The 25,618-nt window shown below is 47.3% G+C and overlaps 1 non-coding gene across 1 annotated transcript; it reads left to right on the top strand.

The window, feature by feature from the left end:
• Nucleotides 1-23,471: 23,471 nt before the first annotated feature.
• Trnar-ucg (transfer RNA arginine (anticodon UCG)) lies at nucleotides 23,472-23,544 on the top strand. Its single transcript has one exon. It is a non-coding gene; the product is annotated as a tRNA-Arg (tRNA).
• The last annotated feature ends 2,074 nt before the right edge of the window (nucleotides 23,545-25,618 follow it).

The raw sequence follows: 25,618 nt of genomic DNA, 5'->3' as shown, positions 1-25,618 counted from the left end.
AGGCCTCTCTCTAATCCACAGCAACATTCACTTAAATCACGCCAGTGGTTGCTCATAAACATAAAACTTGGAGGACGCTTGAGCTTCGCCTTCAAAAACGTAATCGGACCCCGTACGCATCGCCTTCTCAGCTGCTAGCCTCGATTCGGTTCTCGGTGCATGCCTCAACGGTGCCGCAAGGAAACGAACGTCTGTGTCCGTAACATTGGCCGTTTCAAACTATCCTAGAATGCCTACTGCAAGTACAGTTGCGCAGTGCCCACTACGCCATAAGTCTTCCTTTTGCGAATCAGCAAAGGGCCCACTACGCGTCCGTAAGGCAACACGCGAACCTACGCAGCTGCTCATTTTGTTTATGCTTTTGCTGGTGATGATGATTAAATATGTCTGAGTGCTTTGTAATGGGTAGGCCATAGGTAGGCGAACTCACTCATTAGTCGACTCACTCAGGCTCACTCAGACTCAGATCGGGCCGTGAGTCTGAGTCTGAGTCTGAGGGAGTCCGTGCGAGTAACATTCTGGTGAGTTTGAGTCCGAGTGAGTCCGGTTGAGAAAACATTTTAGTGAGTCTGAGTCCGAGTGAGTCCGCTGGAGGAAAAGTTTGGTGAGTGTGAGTCCGAGTGAGCCCTAAGTGCAAAATATATTTCTTGAGTGAGTCTGAGCGAGCTCCACCTTTTATTGCCGACCTATGGGACTCCTATCTACTCATCTTCAGCATTGCTATCAGCCTTATGTTAGCTCACGTTTATACTCACGTCTACTTTCGTCACACATACTTCAGCGCACTAGCGTTCATACACCAGGGGTGCTATGTAGGATGGCCCTTTGGCGAAACTTGGAATCTTTCCTAGCTATGGCGACACCCCTTTTTGAACGAGCTAACAGTACGAAAAGGTCAGATCCATCTCTCAGCGCGGGCTGCGTTCCATTGGTTACGACAGTACGCGGCGTCACGACAAGGGCGGTCGTCAAAGTTGGGTGGTGTCTTCAAACCAGAGGCATATTCTTTCATTTGTTTGTCGTTCCACTGAGTGCAGAAGTGTACCCGTGCAAGAAAAGTGTCAGAAACTTTTAGTAACCATATTTTTTAGATGTACGGGCTGTTTAAACTCATTTTCAAACGTTTAATGTCTGCACTATGTATCCTTTAGAACAATCAGTACCATGGCCTCTGAGATTAGTTCCGGCTGAGCGCCTTACAACACCGCAGCCGGAGCTAATCGCCGAGGCCACGTGTAAAATCATGGTCGGCCTGTACATTGTAGCACGTTGCTCGGCCTGCGCGCGCCCTCTTCGTCCTCTTCTTCATCGTCTGCTCGCTCCCCGGGCACGTGCGCCCGGCTGATCAGCTAAATGGCTGGGCGGTATACCTAGCTAATTAAGTCAGCACATGTATGACCAGGCTAATTAAGCCAGGTCATGCTAAGACCGAGCTAATGAAGAAAATGCTACTGAACACGACACTAATTAATAGCTTGCTAATTAAAAGAAAGATGATTAGGAAATTTCTAACTAATATTAAGCTAATTAGGGTCGCGATAATTAGGAATATGCTAGTTAGTTCCTTAATAATTAAGGATTTGCTAATTAGATATCACTTAATTGATGTTTTAATTACAACATTACCAAATATTACATAACATTCAATATCATGTCATTTAAGGCCTAGCACATCAAAGGTGAGACCGAACTGACGCGGCCTTCACTCCGAAGCAGACCGAGTAGACTGAGTAGACGAGCCACGCAAAAAGCTGGAAGAAGCTGGTCACAAACTCCTCCGATGGCTCCAGCCTTGCACAAGTAGTGCAAGCTGACCAAATTATTTTACATGCAAAGAACCTGCTGCTTCGCGTCCACCGCACGAAACGCTTGACAGTCACACCGGCACTGTGACAGTCACAAGATCAACTGGGGCCTTCTCAGAATCAACGAGTTTGTGCCCGAGTTCTCGCGGTAATTAGTTTGACTGACAGACGCCCGCGGCGAAGATCCGCTCTGCCCTTCGCGTTTGCTCTTGCCAAGGAGCAGTGCTCGCGCCGCAATGCCAGCGAGCGGCACGATTCATCTATGAACTTAATCGCACAGACTATGCACACACGCACGAAGAACTAAAGGTTAAATAGCCGGGTGGGCACGGGGGACGCTCTTCCCCACGTCTGTAACAGACCACAATAAAGTTGTTCTCTCTCTCTCATCACGCGGCTACGATATCTCGCATTCAATTTCACCGCGCTCACCACGTACCACTCACAGCCATGAAGCAAGCGCCCCTGGTGGCATTCGCGGCGAGAAATGTTACCATTTAGTTGTTTGTGGAGAGATTGTTTCTAAGAATTCGTTACTGCAGAAAAACCTTCAGGCGTGCACTGTAAGTAGCAGAAACCTGTCAATTTATTTATTTGTAATATTCGATACAAGCGAAACGAGCCGAGCTGCACGAGGGTGCTGCGTGTGCGCCCTTGTAGATTGCGAGAATGGAAATTTCCATGGTGCTGGTGGAACGAAAGAACTTGCCCGAAAGAGGACAAACGCCCACAAACACGGCCTGTGCAAGGCGCTACGTTCAGTTGCACAAAGATAGCGCGACAATCACGCTGACGTCGCTGCACTGTTGAAATGCTGACTGAGTGGCGGCGCTGACGCGTTCGCACGCGGTGTTTCTTTGAAAACCGCCGCAAACACCGCACATGCGTTTGTGACGCCATGCTCGTTCTTGCAGCCGTTTTTATCAACGCTGCTATCGCGCGCTCCGCCCTGTCTTCCTGTCATGACCGCCGCAGTGCGAGCTCGGAGCAGACTCGTGTTCCCGAGAAGCTCGGGCCATCCTGCATAACACCCCAGATCAATATTTATCGATCATAAGAGTAAGTTGTGACCCCCCCCCCCCTAAAGCTTCCTCACGGGAACTTCTCGATAAAAATTAATTGCAACTACTGATAACACGTATCTGAAGGTACGAGATGAAAAGGCGTCAAGTAGAGCACTGATTATTTAGACCCTGGTGTTAAAGAGCATTGAGACCACGGACGAAAAAGCTAATTATACACTAACTCATGAGTCGACTCACTCAGGCTCACTCTGGCTCAGATCAATACGTGGGTTTGAGCCAGAGTGAGTCCGAGTGAATAGTATTTTAGTGAGTTAGTCCGAGTGAGTCCGCCTGAGAAAAAATTTGTTTGAGTCTCAGTCCGAGTGAGCCCGGTTGAGGAAAACTTCGGTGAGTCTGAGTCCGAGTGAGCCCTAAGGGCAAATATATTTCATGAGTGAATCTCAGGGAACTCCACATTTTTTGCAGACCTATGGGGTGGGCCTTTAAAACACCCACTCTTGTGAAATTCACATGTTTTGACGCCTCGTGTGATTCTACGCTTCTGCCACGCAATATTACATGCGTTAAGGAGACTCCTTCTACTACATGACATTCATATAGTGTTTTTTTTTTCCGAACCAGTGTCAAGGAATGACATGGTTCTGTGTTAGAACACCTCCTTGCCGCGCAGAAGGCATGTGTTCGATTCTCACTCGAACGGAAGATTTTTATAATTTAGTTTATTTGTGTCTCTCGATTTTCCGGTCACGGACAACGACGCCGACATCGGAATTTCTGCGAAACGAGCTATTTAACGCTATTGCGTTTATACATGCATTTGAATCAGTCGCATAGGAGTTAATACCGAGCTAAACTTTCCGCTTAATGGGGTCGTGAACCACCCTTCGTGCTTGGCGAAAAAACACACCCAGCGGAATGCCGACACTGCTCCAAACAGCTCAGCAAATCTTGAAGTCGTCCACGGCAAGGAGAGCTTAGAAGCGCATCGCGATGTCGCCATTTTCTAAGGCGCCCTCTTTCCATAGAAATACATGTGCTCTGTCACACAACAGATAGCATGCTATTGGCCAACAGTTGACATATATCAAGAGGGGCGTTTTTGATCAGATGCGCTTCTTGTCAGGGGTTGCCGCCGTGTGCCGGCGCCGCGGTCCATAGTCTGCAAACATTGCACAGTAGCCACAGTAGCGCATAAAGGAATCACAACGGGAAAAAGCGATCGCGTTTCATCACACCCGCTCAAGGTCATTACGTGCCGTGAAGTAACTTCTTTCGCTCGTGCTCTACCTCCCTGCGTAGCTTCCAGCTCGCTTGTTGGGACGAGAGAAGAGAGAAAGCGCTTAAAGGGGCCCTGCAACACTTTTCGAGCATGCTCAAAAAGCGCTGCCGATCGGTAGTCGAGGCTCCCGAGAACACGCGAGCCAAATATTATAGCGATGCGCACGGCCTGGAATTTACAATAAATTCTCAAAGTCAGCTGAAAATCGCTCCCTCTTCTGTCGACAAATGATGTATTAGTCCGCAAAATATGACGCGATTGTCGGCAGTTCCACCATTGGCTGATGTTATAATCACGATAACACCCTCATTATTACTTTCGTTGTTAATTTTGAGTTCAATAAGTAGATAATATGTATGTTTATATTCTGTTATCGCGTTAAAAACACCGAACAAACATTAATATTAGCACTTCCGGTCTCACCGACAGCTCGTCTGCTCGTAGTTGCGTGGTTCCGTTTTCTTCGCCATGCGCAGTGCCGAAAACGTGAATATTTCTGTGCTTTTGACCATCGCCGGTTGCCGTTGAGAGTGGCAGCCGTTCGAGTGTTGCCTCGTCAGCTGGGAACTGCATCGTCGGCACGTTCTCACGACCGACCGAGGCAGCCGTGCAGCATGTCTTCGATAACAATGCTGGCGTCCGGTAATGGCGGCGCTTCGGGGTCGTCTGCCAGTGCCGTCTTACGAGGCGGTGTAACGGAGTATGGGCCGAAACCGATCTCAGCTGTCATTCATTCCAAACGAGCGCGCAGGTTTGCTTCCATGGTTGGCAAAGCGATGAAAACACTACGGCGTTCGAGGTGCACACCCAACATTACCAAACCGACGCGCAGTTTTCAAGCACGCGCGATACGGCTCCGCTCGACGAGAACGACGCAAGCCGACCGGAAGTGGCGGCACAGACCGCGTGGTTGCGCCCTGACGTCAGAGAGAAAAAAATGAAGAAAAAATTTCCGCCAGCGCTCTTGGGCGGAGCCTCGCTCGTCTGCGCTCCCTCCCTCGACTCGCTGCCTAGCTCTCCGCGCGCTCGCGGCGTTGAGTTGAGGGAGAAAGCTGCGGAACGTGATCTCTATAATTTGGTAACACCACTTAGACTTGACGGATTCGAAAAATTTTTGCGGCATATGACTCGTGAAGAGTCATACGTCAATAATGAGACTATTCCAATATAACTAAGAACGGTGTTGCAGGGCCCCTTTAAAGCGTGCGACAAATCACTGTAACTCCGTCCGTTCTTGACTGATTCCAGACATTTTTGCGACAATCGATTCGTGAGGAAATAAACTTCGATACTGAGGTCAGTCGACGATGAGTTGAAAAAGTGGTTCAGGGCCCCTGCAAGACAAGAAGCTCGCACTTTCGCCCAACTCCGATCCCCAACTCTTCCCACCCACCCTTCTCCTTCCTTTCCTCAAAAGTAAAAAAATAAATAAATAAATAGCAACCACTTTCCTGGGAATCCGTTGTCCTGATCAGATTGCTCGTGGAGAAGAAGAGTCTTGTGACGTCAAGTTCTTTACATAAATAATCTAATTTGCAACAACATGCATCGAAAAAGCTGCTGCGCAAAAAGATCTGAGCTTTTGTTTGCGCAAACCATGACCTTTTCGAATGCGAACAGTCGTTGCGCGCTGGATCAAATCTTGAACAGTGACGCCAAGAATTTCGTAATGAGACACTTTTTCGAAGAACATGCATAGCGCTTTGAAGTGAGGAAACAACCACTCAGCACGTTCGGATACGATTTCGAGATTGAGATCCCTGGCATGAAATGCGAACCTTCCCAAAAATAATACGGACCATTTCAACATCGAACGAGATTCATGTTATATTGTAAGGCAGTGTATGGCTATATTGGAGGCATTGTATTGGGGCAGTGTACGGTTCTACTTGAAATTTCAAGTAACCTCGACGCTAGTTCTTTGGAAACTGACATTACTAATATTGCTAGCTAGTGCAGAACTTGGCACGTGAACCTGAACACTAACAAATGTAAAGTTTTACGCGTTTCACGTACTACCGGACCTTTTGCTAATTTGCTAATTATACCCTCAATAACGATACCCTAGATTCTGTTACTTCGTAGAAACACTTGGAGATGCATATAACGCCTGGCAACTACGGCGCAACTTTCGTCGCGTCCCTCAAGCCCTGAAACTAACAATGTATAAAACACTAGTGTATACAAAACTTAAATGCGCATGCTCCATTTGGGACCCTTTTCAATCGCACTTAACTTACTCGCTTGAAGTGGCGCATAATAACGCAGCACGCTTCACATTATCTAACAACCATCGTGCTAGCAAGATCACGTCAATGAAACGCATTCCTTCCTGGCAGTCACTTGAATCAGGCCACAAAGCATCCCGTCTCATGCTTTTAAATGCGAAGCATTTCTTAGCAAACCTTTGGCACTTTGAGCGTTTCTATCTATCTATCTATCTATCTATCTATCTATCTATCTATCTATCTATCTATCTATCTATCTATCTATCTATCTATCTATCTATCTATCTATCTATCTATCTATCTATCTATCTATCTATCTATCTATCTATCTATCTATCCGCCTGTATGTATACGTCTGGGTGCTCTCATGATCGCCTCCTTAACTTGGTGTAGACCAAAATGGACATGGGAGGGTAAAAGGATTTGACGAATATGACTGTCGGGTCATGACATGAATAACATGAAAATCCTGTCGTGTACGTCGTCACACACTTTCCTCCAGAGACGTGTGGCACATACCCGTTCAGCATGGGCCGCGTTGTACGGGTATACGCCATAGGTGATTGACAGTTTATATCTACCCAGAAACAGCGAGAACAGACATTGGCAATTTAAATGCGAGAGCGTTAAGAAAAACCGATATCGGCAGCGACCCGACGAATAGAAAGAATGAAAATTGGGATGCCAGCAGGAATCGAACCCAAACATTGTGCGTGGCAATCAGGTATTCTACCTCATAGCGACTCCAGGTCCATAAACTGGTTTGGAAAAACAGACTGTACAGGCGTAATGTCGGTGCAACGTCAGTTGTGGTTGGGGTGCTGGCTATCCAATTTTACAAGAAAGCAATAAAGAGTACATATGTATACTCCGACGATACAGGCGTCATATCAGATTAACGTCTGTGGTTCCAGTGTTGGTTCCGCTTTTATAGCAGTCTAATAAACATTACATTTGTATTCCTATGATTCAGCAAGCTATATCGAAGCATTGCTCGACCCCGGAGGAATACATTAAAGAAAGTTATGTATGATATTCACATGACTGCACCATAAGTTGCCCTTTAAACACCAGTGTTGTCCACGTGCCTGGTAAGCCCACGATGTGCACACAGTACTGCACTTACAAAAACACGTCAGTCCAGCTCGTAACGCTTGGCTCAAAGCCATAAAATACAGCATAGAAGTACTCGCTGACTACTTCGCATGAAACCGATTCGCACAACACATGGGATCTGCCGATTTCTTCCATAAGATATCAATCATCCACTTTTCAAGGTCAGTTCATTACGGCCCCATCTTATCGCTCAGTTCTTTTAGACCATCTCCATGAGGTCATCAGCTGCCGCACAAACACTTTTTATTATTTGTTTGTCCCACGCACGTCCAAAGACTGGAACCATCCTCTCGACGATATCGCTTCGATTTCAGATCATGACTTGTTTTGGTCCACCGTACGTAATAATTTACTTGATGAGGCATAAAGTGTATACTTTACAATGTTATTTTAATTATTGTATGCTCTGTATTTCTCATCGTACCTGAACTTGAATTCAGTTTTCCCAGCTTAACATCGCATCCTCATATGTATTGTAGCTTTTATTATTTGATGTTAATTTTATGTTAACTTTCTTTTCTTATTTTATGTACCCCACTCCCCTCTGCAAAGCTTTTCGCGAGTGAGGTTAAAATAAATGAAATGAAAAAATCGGAACCATTAATTCTGCTCTTGTAACTGTGTCCTTACCCACCACGGTGGTGTAATGGCTAAGGTGGTCGACTGCTGACCCGCAGGTCGCGGGTTCGAATCCCGGCCGCGGCGGCTAGAATGCTTGAGGCCCGTGTACTTAGGTTTAGGTGCACGGTTAAAGAACCCCAGGTTGTCTAAATTTCAGGAGAATTCTACTGTGGCGTCTCTCATAATCACATCGTGGTTTTGGGACGTTAAACCCCGACAATTATTAACATTACTACGTAACTGTATCCTTTCTTGCGAGTATATATTCGGCAAAGATATTTCGCACACGTACACTTTAATCATGAACAACACCATTTTTATGACACATATTTCAAACGAAGCCAGAAACAGGGAGCTAATAAATATTTCACTTTTCTTCGTCAGTTAACGAAGGCCAATTTTATGCCTCAGTGAGATCAAGTGCACGTAATGGGTATTTGCGAGAGCACAGGGCGAGGTTTACAAGCTTGAAATTGTCGACGAGAACTTTTATTTCTGGTTTTTTTAGAGAATGAAGCCGCAATTAAACTTACACACCAATATTTACCACACAGCAAAGCGCTGAATTACCAAGAATAAATCACCGCTAATAACCACCGCTGTGTGTGTGTGTGTGTGTGTGTGTGTGTGTGTGTGTGTGTGTGTGTGTGTGTGTGTGTGTGTGTGTGTGTGTGTGTGTGTGTGTGTGTGTGTGTGTGTGTGTGTGTGTGTGCGCGTGTGTGTGTGTGTGTGCGCGCGCGCGCGCGCGCGCGCACCAGTGTAATAATCAATCAGAAGTTTTACGTCGGCTTACCAAGCAGCTCAAAGAGGGAGGATATTCGGCAAAACAAATATTTTTCGCCTTTCCCACGTTCATTCACTGCGTCTTAGAGGGATCAGACCAGCTTAATCATAGCTTACGACGTTGATTTATTAGCAAGAAAGGTAGAAAGAGTGGAGAAACTAAGAAAGAACAAACGATCTCTTCCCTCCTCGATGCGCACTGGATCATCCCTCTAGCGAGAGTAGAGAAAGCAGGGATGTAGCGTAGAAATACGTCTTTCTCTCTACCCTCTGCTTGGGGAAGGGGCAATAGAAAGAGAGAGAGGAATGTGAAAGCTTTCACGGATGCGATTCCCAACCACAATCGGCACAGAAGAGATGCCTCGCATCAGTGCCGTAAAGGTGTTCATCCCCCTCCCTGCGAAGCTTTCAGCGTGCTCGCTGATACGAAAGGAGAGAGAAAGCGCTTGAAGCGTGCGTCAAATCCCTGTAACACCTCTCGTACTTGACGAATTCTAAATTTTTTTTTTCCGTCACTCGATTCGTGATGCACGGAACTCCTTTAATGAAGCCGTTAGATGATTATTGGAAAAGTGTTGCAGGGCCCCTTTAATGAGATATTTGCTTAATGCGCTACAGCCTTTCTTATGTCGGCCCAGTAGGGATGCAGAACTATCGGCAAATTGACTATCGATAGCATCGATAGTTTTTTTGAAACTATCGATAGTGTAGACAAACTATCGATAGTACTACTATCGACAAACTATCGATAGTGCAATCGGTAGTACCATGATAAATATTACTAGCGATATTACTGCCACGCGTGTTTATTGCTTTGTTTTGATGTATTCGGGTTTCAACCACAAAGACTGTTAGCAACGTTTGACGCAGACCACGCCGTAATGTTTAAGAAGCTTCACGATTGTTTGAGATCATTCTGTTAAGGTTACGCGCCGGACGCGAATAGTCGAGTTCATTCGAGAGCTTACGCGAGCACCATCGATAACGCTGTAAGGTTCGATGACTGGTGTATAAAAGACTTCGCTTTCCACCGATGATCAGATTACTCGACAGCCGACTACTGTTCTCGCTGCTCTCAGTGCGCAGCCTGTATCGCTTGTATTTTGAGTTTTGATTTTCTGGTCACAAGATCGCCCAAATAAATAGCTCCATATTTCCCAGTCTTGTTGCAGCATTCTTCACCGTCACAACCACGTGACAATACTATCGATAATGGTGTGAATAATGATGCTGTTGCGGGTCGGCCATATCGCCAAAAATATTTGTGATAGCCTACTATCAGCTTCGCTTAATATATGAGCAATTCTTGGCAAAAAAAAATAAAGGGCGGATTATGTCCATCAATAAATCAAGAAATTCACATCCAAAAGCCGCCATTTACACTTTACAATTAACAAACTTAGTTCATGATATTTTTTGTATTGAAATCATAAAGTGCAATATAAATTTGAAGCTTCGCAGTTCCACTACGTGTAACGCCTTCCTTTCCGCTACAACTGAACAGTTTGACTTTCTGATCATGTGTCAGCAAAGCACTCAGGTGAAGAACACAATATATCAACTTTCTTGCCCTTCAGCCTGCTCCTCCGGCTCCCCTATGTACCAAGCGCTCGAGAACTAAGTTTATTCTGCAATGAGTTCGTGCTGTTGGTTTTATACTATCGATAGTACCATCAAATTTTTTACTATCGATAGCGCTATCGATAGTATTTTTTACCATCGATAGTTCGATAGTGACTCAGCTATCGATAGTATCGATAGTGCCATCGAGAGTTCTGCATCACTACGGCCCAGCCTTTGCCGGCGGCTTTATCAGTTTTCTCCTCGGCTTCCCTTCCCTTATTTAAAGATAGGCGTACACGTTTAGTGGGGGGGTACTCGGATGCACATGACACTGACCAGCATCGAGCGGCCGCGAGCGCACTGCACAGCACCACCGCGAACTCCAGGCAACGACCGCTCTCAGCGCTCATCGTGCAGGAAAGCATCGTTAGGGAAAACACCACGAACAAGATAGCTAAATGGAGAAACGACGTCTCATCAACGTCTATTATTATTATTATTATTATTATTATTATTATTATTATTATTATTATTATTATTATTATTATTATTATTATTATTATTATTATTATTATTATTCGCCCACGAGGATTCGAAAACAATACCGCAAGCGCTATCCCTTCATAACACGCACCCGCGTTTGCCCGCACTGTTTAGCGGTAGACTGAAGCAACTGAAGCAACGACCTGCGCGCGCCTTGCATTTGCCGCTTCCGCGCCTCCTGCACGAACCGGGAAAAGAAAAGCGCCGTAGGAGGAGCGGCGAGAGACTCTGGCGGGCCTCGTGAGATGGCAGCTCGGTTTCTTAGCACACACACATACACACACGCAGACCGCCAACTGGCCAGCACACACGAATGCAGGCAAATAGGCAGGCACGCGTCCCATTCTCGCGGCCCGCCATCACGAGCCGCGCGTGGCAAGGTCGGCCGTTGCTCGCCGCGAATGGCGCCTGGCGCTCATCAGGCGGTCACCAAGAGCGGGCAATTCAATACCCCACACCACCGCAGGCCGCATCATCGGTTTACAGCCGCGTATTTACCGGCCGGCGGCCGCCCATGAGACAAAGAAGTAATGCGACGCTAATAAAACACGGCGTTGGTGGTGCAAAGTACAGCGTTGATGAGGCGAGACAGTAGGAAATGCGCGTTATGCGGCTACTGACGGGGCTAGAGCAAAAATAGCGAGGTGCACGTGAGAGGGCTTCAAGTACGTACGAACAAGACAACGGAAAGACAAGGAAGAGCAGAACCTTTTCCCCTCCCTCTCCTTCTTCCTATCCGCCCCCCCCCCCCCTCAACCTCAGACAGCGGTAAACAAGAAAGTATACTCGATTGCCCCGCTAAGGCACGACGAACAAAGAACTAAAACCAAGAATAGCTGTGCCTCCATTACTAGTAAACGAATGCAGCTTCCGAGGTACTCAGACGTACTAGCAACGTGCAAAATTTCGTTGCTCACCGCACAGACGGTCTCCCGGCAGCACACACTAATCGCTCATGATCGACTTCTTAGAAACAACAACAAAAAAAATCCACAGACAAAACGCGTCTCTATTAAAAACCATGCACAACTTCTCTTGTTCGCGGTATTCTCGAAGCTGTTTTCCTAATCTTGCGTAGACTTGGTTGTTCTTGCGCTCAGTGAACGCAACGTTGTGACGCGCTCTTCGGAAACGTCGTCACCAGCAAAATTCAGCGGAATGCTGTGTTCTATTCGCCACTGTAAAACCACTGGTTTGTATTAGTAAAACTTCTAACACGCTCAAATGGTTCGTTGGCTGCGACGTCGTCCTGCTGCTGGGCACGCAGTCTTCCTTGAGTGGCACCTATGGACATTAATAAACACTTAATCATTAGGTAGTTGGTGCCTGTTGCGAGTTTTAATGTTCCGCAAATTGCGCCAGAAGTATCACGTTAGCTCAAGAAACGTGTCCGAGGTGTGCATTATTTCGATAAACGTCTTAATACAAGTACCAAAAGCACTGCCGGATAGCGCCGTTGTTTGCCGATTGCGAACACTACACTGCGTTTCAAGTTCAATTATACTCACGGTCGCACTGCGTCGTGCGATTTAGCTTAATATTGCGTGTGTTTGCGCATTTAACTCTCAGAAAGAGAGCTATGAATTTCTCTCAGCTAGTCGGACGCGCCACCGAACCGCCATGAAGTGTTTGTTGGATCACTCGCCAGAGCGAGGGCAAAAACTAAAGCAAACGCGACAGCTCCGAGCGCTACGAAGCAACGCCGCAATCGAAGCTACCGTTGCGTTGTGAATTGCCACGGACTTAAAGGACTGCATAGCAATGGTCACTTTTACCAGCTTTCATAGCCATCGTATGAAGCATGAAGGCGAGGGTACTGGATGAAGGCCGTTCAACGTGTTGCGTAAGCGAATTACTCCTATTCTCCACAGCCGGTCGCGTGAGAAAGTGTGATAATGTGGTTCTGCTGTTATTGTTTTGTGTAGCCATGACGGTGAACCGTGGCAACCTTGACTATGAAGCTTAGTAGAGTCTCTGACCGTGGTGCGCGCCGTGTAACACGGAGTGAGCAGCTGGAGGCAGACTCAAGACAAACGCAATAATCTGAATCAGTCGTCACCACAGAGCATCGCGCACGTACGTTTTAAAGGCTCATGGTACCGGTTTCAACTAGTAAATGTTAACATGTGCCTCATCGCAAAATGTTGGTCACAACCACCTTCAGGTTTGTGTTGCCTTCGGTTATACCCCGCGAACGCGGACACGCACGTATCCCCATTTGCAGTATATATAAAAACGGAAAACAACCATCAACAAAACATTCGAGTATGCGTAATGAAACAATCCAACGCATATGATTGAGGCGAGAGCTGTCGGGAGGCTGCAGCTGAAAAGACGAAAATCCCCGAGGCCATTCGTCCCTGCTAAAGCGAGCTTTGCACCACTGATGACAAGATTCATAGCTAACTAAACTGATAGTGTATGTACTTCATCGCTTTGAGGTTGTATATATACCCAGATTTAACGCATTTAGGCGCTACAGAAAGGACGTCGGAGGGCTTGCCTCGAACTCGACGTCGTGCGATGCTCGCATGTACTTGCGAGTGGCAGCGTGCCGAAATCACTGAAACATCTGTTGCATTGTACCCGCAGTTCACTTTGATGAGCTTCCTATGTATACTTTTCTGAAGCATGCATTTGGCGAAAGAAGCTTTCCAGGCCCTTGATTTTCAGGAAACCGTGCTTCGACAACAATGAAGGAAAGGGTTCTATTGCGGCCTATGCACATTCGCTTGCAGACGGCCCCCAGTTAGCGCCAGGGATGCGATGAGGGTGCTGGTGGCGGTTTCTTTCGCAGCGCCGCCTGGGCAGAGCCTGACGTCTATGGCTGCCATACGGAGCCAGACTTGGAGCCAGAGTTGCAGTTACCCATCCTGTGCCACTCTACCAGTGTTACGCTGTGAGAAACGTGATATTTGCGCACACAATGAAACCAGCTAGACCTGAACGTTTCGATAGATCATGGGCTGCATGCCAGCAACAAGATAGATATTTTTATATGCACATTGCAGCCATAAAGAGGAATATAATCAAAATGAGGGGCGTAGCCAAGGGGGGGTTAGGGAGGTTCAACCCCCCCCCCCCCCGAATTTTTTCAGTTTTGCTTGCGTGTATAGGCACGCACACATACAAACGCGCGCACGAACATACATAAAGTATGGTTGAACCCCCCCCCCCCGAAAAAAATTTCTGGCTACGCCCCTGATCAAAATACACAAAACAGCGTCGGTTCATTCGCAGTAGTTTATCCCAAGAGGAACGTGAGGCTCTGCGTAGCTTGAGTGGCAGTCCAAGTGACATTGTCTCAAACCGGCCGATAAGGGTGACACTGTGGTTGTCACTGGCGTAAGAAGGGGGGGGGGGCGGGAAGGGGGGGTCAACCTTCTTCAAAATTTTTCAGTTTCCATGTGTATATTTACACACACACACATACAGACGCACGCACGAACATACATAAAGGGTGGTTGACCCCCTGAAGTATGTTACGCCCCTGAGCGTTGTACTTCACAGGACAAACGAATGAAGGGCTTCGCCAGTTGTCTAATCTAAATTTGAAAAAGAAGGTCCTTGTCATACCACGCATAAGAAAGGGAGATTAGGCCATACTAACCACATCACGAAAAAGCGGGAAGATGACAAATGCTATGTTGAAGATGGCGTTACCGAGCAAATCGTGCATGGAACGTTTTTACGCACAGCTCCGCACACAGCCGTCGCTGTCCCTCTCACAGAAAATTTGCATCAATTGTCCATTTAAAAGCGCTTACTCATTTTCTTGACGCCAATCACTTCTCGAGTGTTTCAGATAGTTAACTTTCCCACAAGTTTATGTCGCTGGTTTTAGGTCGAAAGCTTGAACGTCCTGGTAAATTTCGCCAGGGATTCTGAGCTAAACGTAATGTTTTAGGTAGGAACGACGAACCTTTAACTCTTAAAGGGGTCCTGCAACACTTTTCCAAGTAGTCATCCAATGGCTTCACTAAAGGAGCTTATTGCCTCACGAATCAACCGCCGCAAAAATGTTTAGAATCCGTCTAGTACGAGCGGAGTTACATAGACTGGTCGCACGCTGTAATTGCTTTCTCTCTTCTCTCGTCCCGACGAACGCGCTGGAAGCTAAGCAGGGAGGGGTGGCACGAAGGAAAGTAGATACGTCACGCCGCGTCATGACCTTAAGTACTTTTTCTTTTTTTTTTCCTTCGAACGCGCGGCTTACTTTCAGTGTGATCGCAGGCACGCGCGTGGGCATGTGGCGGCCTCCCGCGGCGGCCTCGGTAACTATGCAACCCGCGATGCTCAAATCAGCCAATGGCCGTGAATATGGGCATATGGCGCGGTCATTTGGGTATATGACATCATTTGTCGAGAGAGGATGGAATGATTTCCAGCTGACTTTGAGAATTAATTGTAAATTCCAGGCCGTGTGCTGCGCAATAATGTTTCGCTCGCGTGTTCTGAGGAGCCTCGACTACTGATCGGCAGCGTTTTCTGACCAGGCTGAAAGAGTGTTGCAGGGCCCCTTTAATATGCGTGGTATTTACATTAGCCAAGGAAAAGTACACTTACGATTCGAGCTGAAACCAGCTAGCATGACTGTCTGTCACATGTGAAGCGCAGGCGCGCCGCGGTTCTTAGGGCTTAGCTTACATTTTTTCTTAGGCTGTAACCGGCGATAGTTACTAAGGTACACAATATCAACAATCTCGGCCGTCCTATAGCTTCTAGCAATGGCACCTTCAGTGAAATGATCTCGAAGTTTATCGATTTTCTCCTTAGGCACAACCCAGATCATTTCCGTCATATATTAAATATATCAGCCAGTACCTCTAAGAAGTCTCAAACCTTGTGGTTCCATTAGGTAGCGATTTGGTAACCAAGGACGCTTCGTCCCTGTACACAAACACACCCCACAACAAAGGAATCACCGCATACACTCAGCTTTTTAGGGAAAAGTCGCAGCTTCGCCGCAACGGTGAAGCAATACGATAGCAATAAATTTGGATGTTATAAGAAGTCTGAGTCTTTATTCCAGACATGCATACACAAATAAATGACTGAGGAGAAGAGGAAAAAGATGGCTGATCCCTCCTTCATAGGAGTCGGTATAACACGAAAGTGAAACGTGTCGTCACAGAAGTAGTTTATTGTTTATACTGCATTGGCATATGAGAGCTTGTACAATGTCTACTGTTGTTTGGCTGATATAGCATCGCTTGTTGTGGACGCATCGCACTCACGTTGACGACTAGTGGCACATCTCCGTACCGACGACAAACGCCCATGATCAAGTTTAACCGTTGCGGTAGCTGAAGTTCTTAACATATACGTGGACACTGCCTATGGTGCATCCCGCGCAAAGATGGCATCAACAAGCTCATAATAAACACTAATGCTCGATATGCACTCCTTCAAAGCGTCGTGAAATGCGAAGAGAAACGCTACGCGCGTCGTGTCTTCCCTCTAGCCTGGCCGTTACTTCTCACAGGGCGAGCAGGGAACGCGCTGCGACAGCCAGGTGAGCGTCGGAGAGCTATTTGTCGATATGGATGGATGTTATGAGCGAGGCTTGTGCTAAAGCCGCCACCTCACGGTGTGTTAAAGCGTTGACGAAATTAAACTTGTATGGAAACTCACCGAATGGAACGGTCGTTGCAACGGCGCGCTTTCTTTTTTTTTTTTTCGAGCCTGGTGGCACAGATGTCACCGTCCCGTTTATAAAAGGGACGCTCATAGCATCCATCTATCCAACAGCTGTGTGAAAAGAAAGTATGAAAGATAAAAGGTGCGTTCATGTCGCCTCCGCAATGTGTTTGGCGGTAGCTCAGTGGGCTAAACGCCCGCCAGCCATCGTCGCGGTCTAAGAGGTCATGGGTTCGATTCCCATGAACGGAATTTTCTTTGCCATCTGATGGCGTTCATTTTGCTGACGTACTTCTGTGACGGAAATACGTCAGGAAAGTCTTGGTGGACCCCGGCATAAAATACTTTCGTGTTAAAAAGCCACTCAATCGCGGCTTGACGATGCTCTCATCCCCCACGTCTTCATCGGCACTGCGGTATGCACAGAACAGAAACAGCACAGGCTAATGACGTTGCATGAAAAACCCAGAAAAAGAAACTCGAAAAGCATGGTGCACAAATGGTCAATGCTACAAGCACAACATATATCAGGATACATTCAATGCAAGCAAGGCTAGCATCCGACCTGGTGTAAGTCAACAAAACACTGGCGTAAGGAACCACGGCCCCTGCCGTGGTTCCTTACAGCGAAGCGACCTTCGTGCTGTCTATCGTTTCAAGGCAAACTGAGCGGTGAGAACACAAAGGTATAAACCGTCTGCTTATCCCTGCGACGATATGGCGCGCGCGATTGCATCCGGCCACTCAAGGTATGCAGTTTCTGCCAGAGCCCTCCCTCCGAGACCTCCCATGGGTCTTTCGCGCGACGGAGAAAGCCGGCGCGTTTCCCCTCCGCTTGAGCCGCGATCGTCGGCTGCCCTCGGACGCTTTCACTCGCACATAGAACATACGATGCGCGGGGCGATGTTATCGCCCTCGGACTTTATACGGGACAGGCACAGATATGAGGAAAAGTAATACCATTTTCTAGTTGTGATCTTTCATGCATCATTGTCCTTATCAGTCGTTCCTAGCGACTGGTTGAAGGCACGTGTCGTACCTGTATCAAAGAAAGGCGATCTGGTTGAAGGCACGTGTCGTACCTGTATCAAAGAAAGGCGATGTTACACACTTAACAACTTATCGTCCAATGTTACTGACATGGTCTTGTTGCAAGCCACTGGAACATATAGCCACAGAGATTAATGTATTCGTTGCAGATATAAATATTCTAACTACCAGCATGGCCATAGGCGTGCTCAGGGGTCCCCTTCTGGGGGAGGGGGGAAGGTTCATTGCGCCCCCCTCCCTACTAAGTCAATGTAGGGGGCAGACTTTGCGCCCCCCTCTTCTTAGGCGACTAGGGGGGTGGCCGCCCTGCTGCCCCCCCCCCCCCCCCTGCGCACGCCTATGAGCATAGCTTTCGTAAAGGCTTTTCTACTGTTACCAAATTAACTAGCATCGTTCACAACTTTGCGAATGTTCTTTAAAATCAGGGCAAATCGATGCAATGTTCTTGGATTTTAGGAAAGTGTTTGGCCTTGTTTCGCTCTTTAACCTCATCGAAAAACTCGAATTAACTTTCGAGCATGCCTAATTACTTGCATACCTGCCTACATAACTAACCGTAAGCGGTTTGCTGAAATCGATAATTTTTCAGGTGAACCTCCTGTACCTTCAGCTGTCCCATAGAACAGTGTTTTAGAGTCCTTATTATTTTTAATATGTATTAATGAAATCGTTAACGTAACTAAAATGACCGCGCAAATCAGATTGTTCGTAGATGATTGTGTGGTGTGTAATGAAATAACTAAAAATGCACTCATTTCTAACCTTCCCTTCAAAACAGTGTCCTGGCGTTGTAAATGGGATATGGAATTAAATTGTGAAATTTAGTGTTAAAGGGGTCAGAAGCACCCCTTGGGCTTGCTGAAAAAACACATCCTGCGGAAAGTTGACACGGCTATGAACTGCTCTGCCAAATATTACAGTCGTGCGTGCCGCGTAAAGGCCACAAGCGGAGCGCGAAGTTGCCGTTTCCTCAGGCGCCCTCTTTTCAAACAGAGGCCGGTTCTCACTCTCGTCGGTGGGCGGGGCGTCTGCACGTTGACGTCGCGGATCTGCCAGTATCTGCAAGAGACATCGCATGCTTATTGGCCGATAGCCGACGTAAATCGAGAGCGGCGTTCGGATCAGATGCGCTTCTTGTCGCGGGGTGCAGGCACTTGCCGGCGCCGCACTCCTCAGTACACGGTAGCCGCACTCGCGCAAGCGAATCACAGCGGGAGAGCGATCACGTTTCATGACGCGCGCTGACGTAACTTCTTTCCCCCGTGCCATCCCTCCCTGTCTAGCTTCCAGTGCGCTAGTCGGCACGAGAAAAGAGAGAAAACGCTGGGAGCGTGCGCCAAACCCCCGTAACTGCGCTGATTCTTGACGGATTCGAGAAATTTTTGCGGCAATCGATTCGGGAGGCAGTAAACTCCGATACTAAGGTCATTAGATCATTACTTGGAAAAGTGGTTCATGACTCCTTTAATGAAAATTACTTTAAAAAATTGCGCCCAGTTTGCACTAAGCCGCGCAAAGCCTGGTACAGCGAAGAACGGTCTCTCCTCCTCACGCTCACTTCCCTTTCCCACCCCCGGCCTTGCTACACTATACTATACAAAGCTATGCTATGCTCTGCTAGCGTGCCTGGATAGCCGAGTGGTTAGTACGCTCGCCTTCGGATCGAGGGCACGCGGGTTTGAATTCCACCTCGTGAAGAATATTTTTTTCGGCAAGAATTTTTATGTTTCTTTACATCTTTCTTTCCGTATCTCTCTTTGTTTCTCTCGTTCTTTATTTCTCTCTCTTTCTTTCTTTGTATTCGTTCTCAGGTAGCCGCAGAGTGGCACATATCCGTTAGGATGATGATAGTTTTCTGAGATTATGATGTCGGCGATTATGATGAGGATTGCCCCGAAGCGTATCTAATACCACGGGCCACGGTATGTGTCTATGCGCCACAGGCGATTCATAGCTTATATCTATCAAACGGCGAGAACAGACGACGGTAATTTAAACGCGAGAGCGTTAAAAAAATCCTGCATCGGCACCGTCGATCCCACGAATGCAAAAACTGAAAATCAGTACCGCAGCAGGATTTCAACCCCCTGACATTCTGCGTGGCAGTCATGTATTCTACCACAGAAGCCACACCACGTCTTGAAACTGCTTTGGAAAAGATCCTATGCAGGCGTCATATCGGTGCAACACCAATTCTGGTTGCACTGCTAGCTATCTAAATTTGCAACAAGGTAATAAACATTGCATATGTACTATGATACAGGCGATATGTCGGGTTAAAGTCAATTGTGGCTGGTCCGTCACGGTGGTGTAGCGGTTACGATGCTCGGCTACTGACGCGAAGGTCGCGTGGCTCGTTCCCAGGCCACGGGAGTCGCATTTCGATGGAGGTGAAATTCTAGAACCCCTTGTACTCTGCGATGTCAGCGCACGTTAAAGAACGCCAGACGGTCAAAATTTTCGGAGCCCTCCACTACGCCGTGCCTCATAATCATATCGCGGTTTTGGCATGTAAAACCACAGATATTATTATTATCAGTTGTGGCGCCAGTGTCGGCTCCGCTTTTATAACAGTCTAATAAACATTATATATGCCTCCTATGGCTCAGCAAGCTGTATTAAAGCGTTTCTCGACCACGGAGGAATACGCTAACCAATGATATTCACATCATCGCACCGTAGCGTGCACTTCGTTTCGATAAAACTGACGTCTGTGCTCTAACGTGAGTGCTGACGTTGCGTCGGACCATAAATTGCCCTTTAAACGCCAGTGTAGTCGACGTGCCTGGTAATCCCACTATGTGCACACAACTACTCCATTTTCAAAAAAACATGTCGATGTACATCATACCACCTGTCCCAAAGCAAAAAAAAAAAAATGCAGCATAGACAGGTGCTGCGTGGAGTGCGTGGAATGTGCCAAATTCTTTGTTCTTAATAGACTCCGCAGCTTTGTGGACGACAACTTGCTTCCGCCCACCATGATTGAGTTCCACGAGGGGTTGTTAGCTCAGGACGCCATGCTGCGTATTCAACACGACGTGCTGCATAGGATTTCTGCGTCGGGCACTATAAGGCAATAGTGGGGTAGGACTTGACAAAAGCTTTCGGCAACATCTCGCGCATTCAGCGATTCTTCAATCGCAACATCAACTAGGCGTGGGGCCACGCACTTACTTTTCTGCCAGAGAGTTATTACACAACAGGAAAGTGGAGGTCAGAATTCGTGATCTGCACTCGAACACTCTCCATTTCGGCAGTCGAGGTACTCCGCAGGGATCCGTTTATGCCTTTTCCTCTTTAGTTTGGCGATGAGTGAATTTCAACCTCTACTGTCCCAGATCCCATATCTCAAACATAGCATCTATGCTGGTGACGTCACCCTCTGGGTAACCAAAGGGAACGACGTACACAGAGAAGAAGCTCTACAGCAGGCGGTGCGAATAGTTGAGGCCTAATCAGACCGCGAGGACTTGAATGCTCGCCATAGGCGTGCGCAGGGTTCCCCTTCAGGGGAGGGGGGCGAAGGTTCATCGCGGCGCCCCCCCCCCCTCCCTAAGTCAATGTATGGGGCAGACTCTGCGCCTTCCCTCTTCTTAGGTGACTAGGGGGAGCGGCCGCCCCCCTGCCCCCCTTCTGCGCACTGCCTATGATGGTCACCACAGAAGTCCGAATTACTTGTGCTTCGAGTGCATCGTGGGAGAAGGGGTTATGGCAGACCCCCAAGATAACAATCTCAGCGGGAGAGAAACCACTCCCAGAAGTCCCTACGACCAGGAACTTCGGACTTTAAATCCAAAACACTGGACGGAGTGCTGAAACGCTCAGTAGATTGAAGAAGGCGACACTACAAACAGTCAGTCTAATGAACAGGATTACTAACAAGCGCGCGGGCATGAAGGAGTCGAACACTCTCCGACTCGTTCAGGCCTTTGTGCTGATCAGAATTACATATTCCCTTCCGTATCTACGCCTAACGAAAGCTGACAAGTCCAGGGGGGACACACTCCTACGGAGTTTGTACAACGTGCATGGCTCTCGGCATACCCATACACACCTCCACGAAAAAGGTTCTCCTAGTGGACTCAAATATGTTAGAGGAGATGGCGGAGGCCCATGTCACCGCACAATATGTCATCCCGAACTCTATCCGGTCGCTTTATTCTTGCCGAAGCCGGCATCCGTTGCATCCTTACCTTATCTCCCAAAACCAATATATCCCCCGTTCAGAGAAGTCATCTCAGAATTCTCCCCATACTTCGACATATGAACCCAACCTATAATACTGAAAGACGGATGGAAAGGGCCAAGGCCCTGCACACCCGCTGCAACTAATCAGAAAACAGCGTACGTTGACGCCGGTGAGACCCAGGGACGCCGGGGTGTTTCGATTGCGGTGATCAACTTTGCAGGGCAAACCATATCGGGGGGATCTGTCCAAACTACTAGCCCGGAGGAGGCAGAGAAGGCGGTCATTGCCTGGGCCATAACCAACACTGCCAAAACTTGATTATCAGCGATTTTAAATCAATTTAGGACGGGAGCGAGCAACGCTAGAGACGGGACGCCGATGGAACAACAGACAGGACGCTGAACTAACAACCACTGGTTTACTAAGGGGAAATGCAATAAATGTATACAGAAACTCCGCTTTAGAAAAATGCAAAGCACAAATAACACGTGAGATTAGCGAAGCATCTCACATTCACACACACAGAATCGCCTGCGTCAGTGCGTCTTCGGTTTCCCTGCACAACTGTGAGATCAGTTATTTGTTAAAAACGCCATAGCTTGCTTTGCCGACGCATGTGATGTGATGATTTCTATTCTATCTCTGCGCAGATATTGCGTTTTTGTAGGTTTTCTTAGCGGAGCTTCTGTATATACTGCATTTCACCGCCATAAACCACTGCTTCAGCGCCCTGTTTGTTGTTCTATCGCCATCCCGCCTCTCGCGCTGTTTGTTCCCTTCCTAATGATGCACCAAACATCCCAGATAGGCGCACTCCTGCAGCCCTAAATCCGCTTTTCGCAATTGTGCTAAAGGGCGCATTCCCGCAATAGCTAATAACGTTCTCAACCAGAACACCAATCATCGCATTGTCCAAATTCTTTTGGCACCAGCCCACTCCTCACTCTCCGGCAATGAGGCCACCCACCAGCAGGCTCGAGCTTTCGCCTCCCTAGCCCACGGTCCAACCCAGGTCGTAACCGGGAATGAGGAGACTGGGTGGACGACACGTGACTCATCGGATTATTCAACATTATAGACGAGCAAGACTTCACTACACCGCGGCGCACGAATCGCTAATTAAGGTGCAGGAGCTCGTGTGTAGGTGGCTTTAGACGGGCTCCCTTCCAACCCCAATCCTGTACTCCTGCATTGACCCCACTACCTCTACAACTCAGTGCAAGACGTGCCGAGCCCCTAGAGCCGACCTCTCATATTCTATGGGATTGCCCCATCATACGTATTCATGGTAGAACGCAGGGCTTGCAAATTACCACTACGCAGCAGTGGGAGGACACTGCTCAGCTGCGACCCAGACGATCAGGTCTGGATCGCGGGGCGAGCAGAGGCAGCCGCCAGGGAGCCGGGGCTCCGGGCCGACCAATCGCCAGTCGCCTCCTGCAAGTGAAGAAACCACGAGCAGTTGGTTTCAAATAAAGGTGGGCGTTGAGTCGCCCACCTCAGGACTTTTCAGTAAAGTTTTCCATCCATCCACTCACCCATCCCCACCAATCCACCATCCATCCATCAACATCCACCAATCCATCATTCTATGCCATTGCTGGACAACACCTTGCAACTGTAGTTGTCCGCGTGGCCTAATGGATAAGGCGTCTGACTTCGGATCAGAAGATTGCAGGTTCGAGTCCTGTCGCGGACGATTTCTTTTTTTCATTTTTTTTTATTCGTTATTCTAATATTTCACTTATGCGGACACACGCTGCTGCCAGAGTGCGTCAGCTCTGCGTTTAACAGATGTTATAACGACGACGACGCACCTCCTTTGCACCAGATCGACTCGGACAACTTCGCGTCATTTTCAGATGATACGATGAAAAACCCGGACCTACAGGTTCAGAAAGGTCTATCTTTCCTACAACAGCTCTCATTCATTGAAGTTATTCTTGTTGTTGCCTCAATCTGCTTTCATCAAACGACTGAACAACGTCTTTTTTTTTTTCTTTTTGGCTATACATTCCGAAGAACGGATGTGACAAAGCTTAAAGGGACACTAGAGAGAAACAACGAATTGGTTTAGATTGATAAAGTGTGCTCGGAGAACTCTTGTGTAGTTTATTTCACCACCATAGGTTTATTATTAGAGGAGAAAACCGAGTTCAAAGTTTCATTTTTAAATTTCGCGCCGAACTTTGTAATTCGTGACGTAAAATACTTCAAAGAGCATTTAACGTATTTTGGCGCCACTGGCTCGACGAAATTTCCACAAACTTGTTATGTCAAGTCTCTGGCCCCCTCGGAGGACAATGTACTTCGATTTACCGATTAGGAACTACGTAGGCCCAAGCAGGCGCCGTCAAAAATATGTGACGTCACGGCAAATGGTGCGGGAAATTCCAATGTGGCGTCGCCACCTGTATTTTCTTATTGCGGGTTTTCTCGCAGCAAGCGTTGTGTTTTTGGTATCGTGTAAGTCTACTTTACTAATGCGAGAAAAATCGTTTTGCTCTTTAGTGTCCCTTTAAGTATATAGCAGTTTGACGTTATTTGCTACTTCAAACGTGACGAACGAGACCACAGAACTATTTTCATAGGCGGAGCAACGCGTCTGCTTTCGAATTCACAGTCAAAAGAAGCAAGTTGCCTAATCGTTCGATCAAATGAGATTGGTGCAACAACAGCCCTAACTTCCGTGAATAAGAGCACTCATGTGGGAGAGCTAGACCTGAATAAACGCGTAGGCTCCGGGTTCGTCCTACGTACCACCTGAAAAGAAGGCAAAGTTTGCAGAGTCATTCTGGTGCGATGGACATCCAAAGTACAGATGGGAACCGACGAATGGAAACGCAGTGTGGTACAGAGGCTGTGTTAACAGGAATAAGGGCTTCAGACAGGGTTGGCTGTCTGAAGCCCAATCTCTATTCGTAACTCCAGAAAACACTGCTTATGCTGGCTACACTGCTAGAATAAGTAAAGATCGCTACGATATCCTGGGTCACGGCTGCACTTTCGCTATACTTTCGCTTCGCTTAGCGCTTAGCGTTTGTGAATAGTGGCGTCAAACTGCGCTGTTTTGTCTAAGGCAAAAGAGTACTTACTGCCGATCACCTTATATTATTACGTCTCTGAAGGATTTCAGTGAAGAATTAATAATTACGATGTGCGTGCAAACTTCCAGCATGTTCAGCAAGCGAAATCAGATTTCGGCCAGTGTTTAGTGCTAGCTGGCATCGCGGAAATGTGCAAGCACTAGTGCGCGGCTGGAGATTCTCACTTGGGACAGCAGTCCTCTTTAGTCGTTTTCTCACAGATTGGAAATCTGGGATTATGCATATTGTACAACCCAATTTCCATTTTACGGAAAAAAAAACACAAATATTAAGAATGTGCTACTAACAAGTGAATGAGATGTGCATTTAAAAGTCCGATTTCCATGATCGAGTCATGAAAGCAGCACTAAAGCGTGAGGAGTAAAAAACTAATTGAAACAAATTGCGTTTTTTTTTAATTAACCACGTGATGTTTCTATATATTCGCGATGGGTTATCCTGAGCAAATGTATTTGTTTGAGCATAAGTGCATCATTTGGAAACGAATCTATTGCAACAAAATTCAGTTACGTGTACAGTGTCGGAAAGGAAACAAGCGGTGCGGTGCGGAGGTCGGATACTCCAAAAGCTGGAACAAGCGCTCTTCGCAGTTGGTTGGTGGGTTGCAAAACTTTATTGAGGTCTTGCAAGGCGCGCGTAAGCGCACCTTGCAGTTGTTCCGAAATT

This window comes from Rhipicephalus sanguineus, chromosome 1, assembly GCF_013339695.2.
Source record: "Rhipicephalus sanguineus isolate Rsan-2018 chromosome 1, BIME_Rsan_1.4, whole genome shotgun sequence".
Lineage (NCBI taxonomy): Eukaryota > Metazoa > Arthropoda > Arachnida > Ixodida > Ixodidae > Rhipicephalus > Rhipicephalus sanguineus.
Note: the sequence above shows the minus strand (reverse complement) of the source record. Positions and strands in the feature narration are given on the sequence as shown.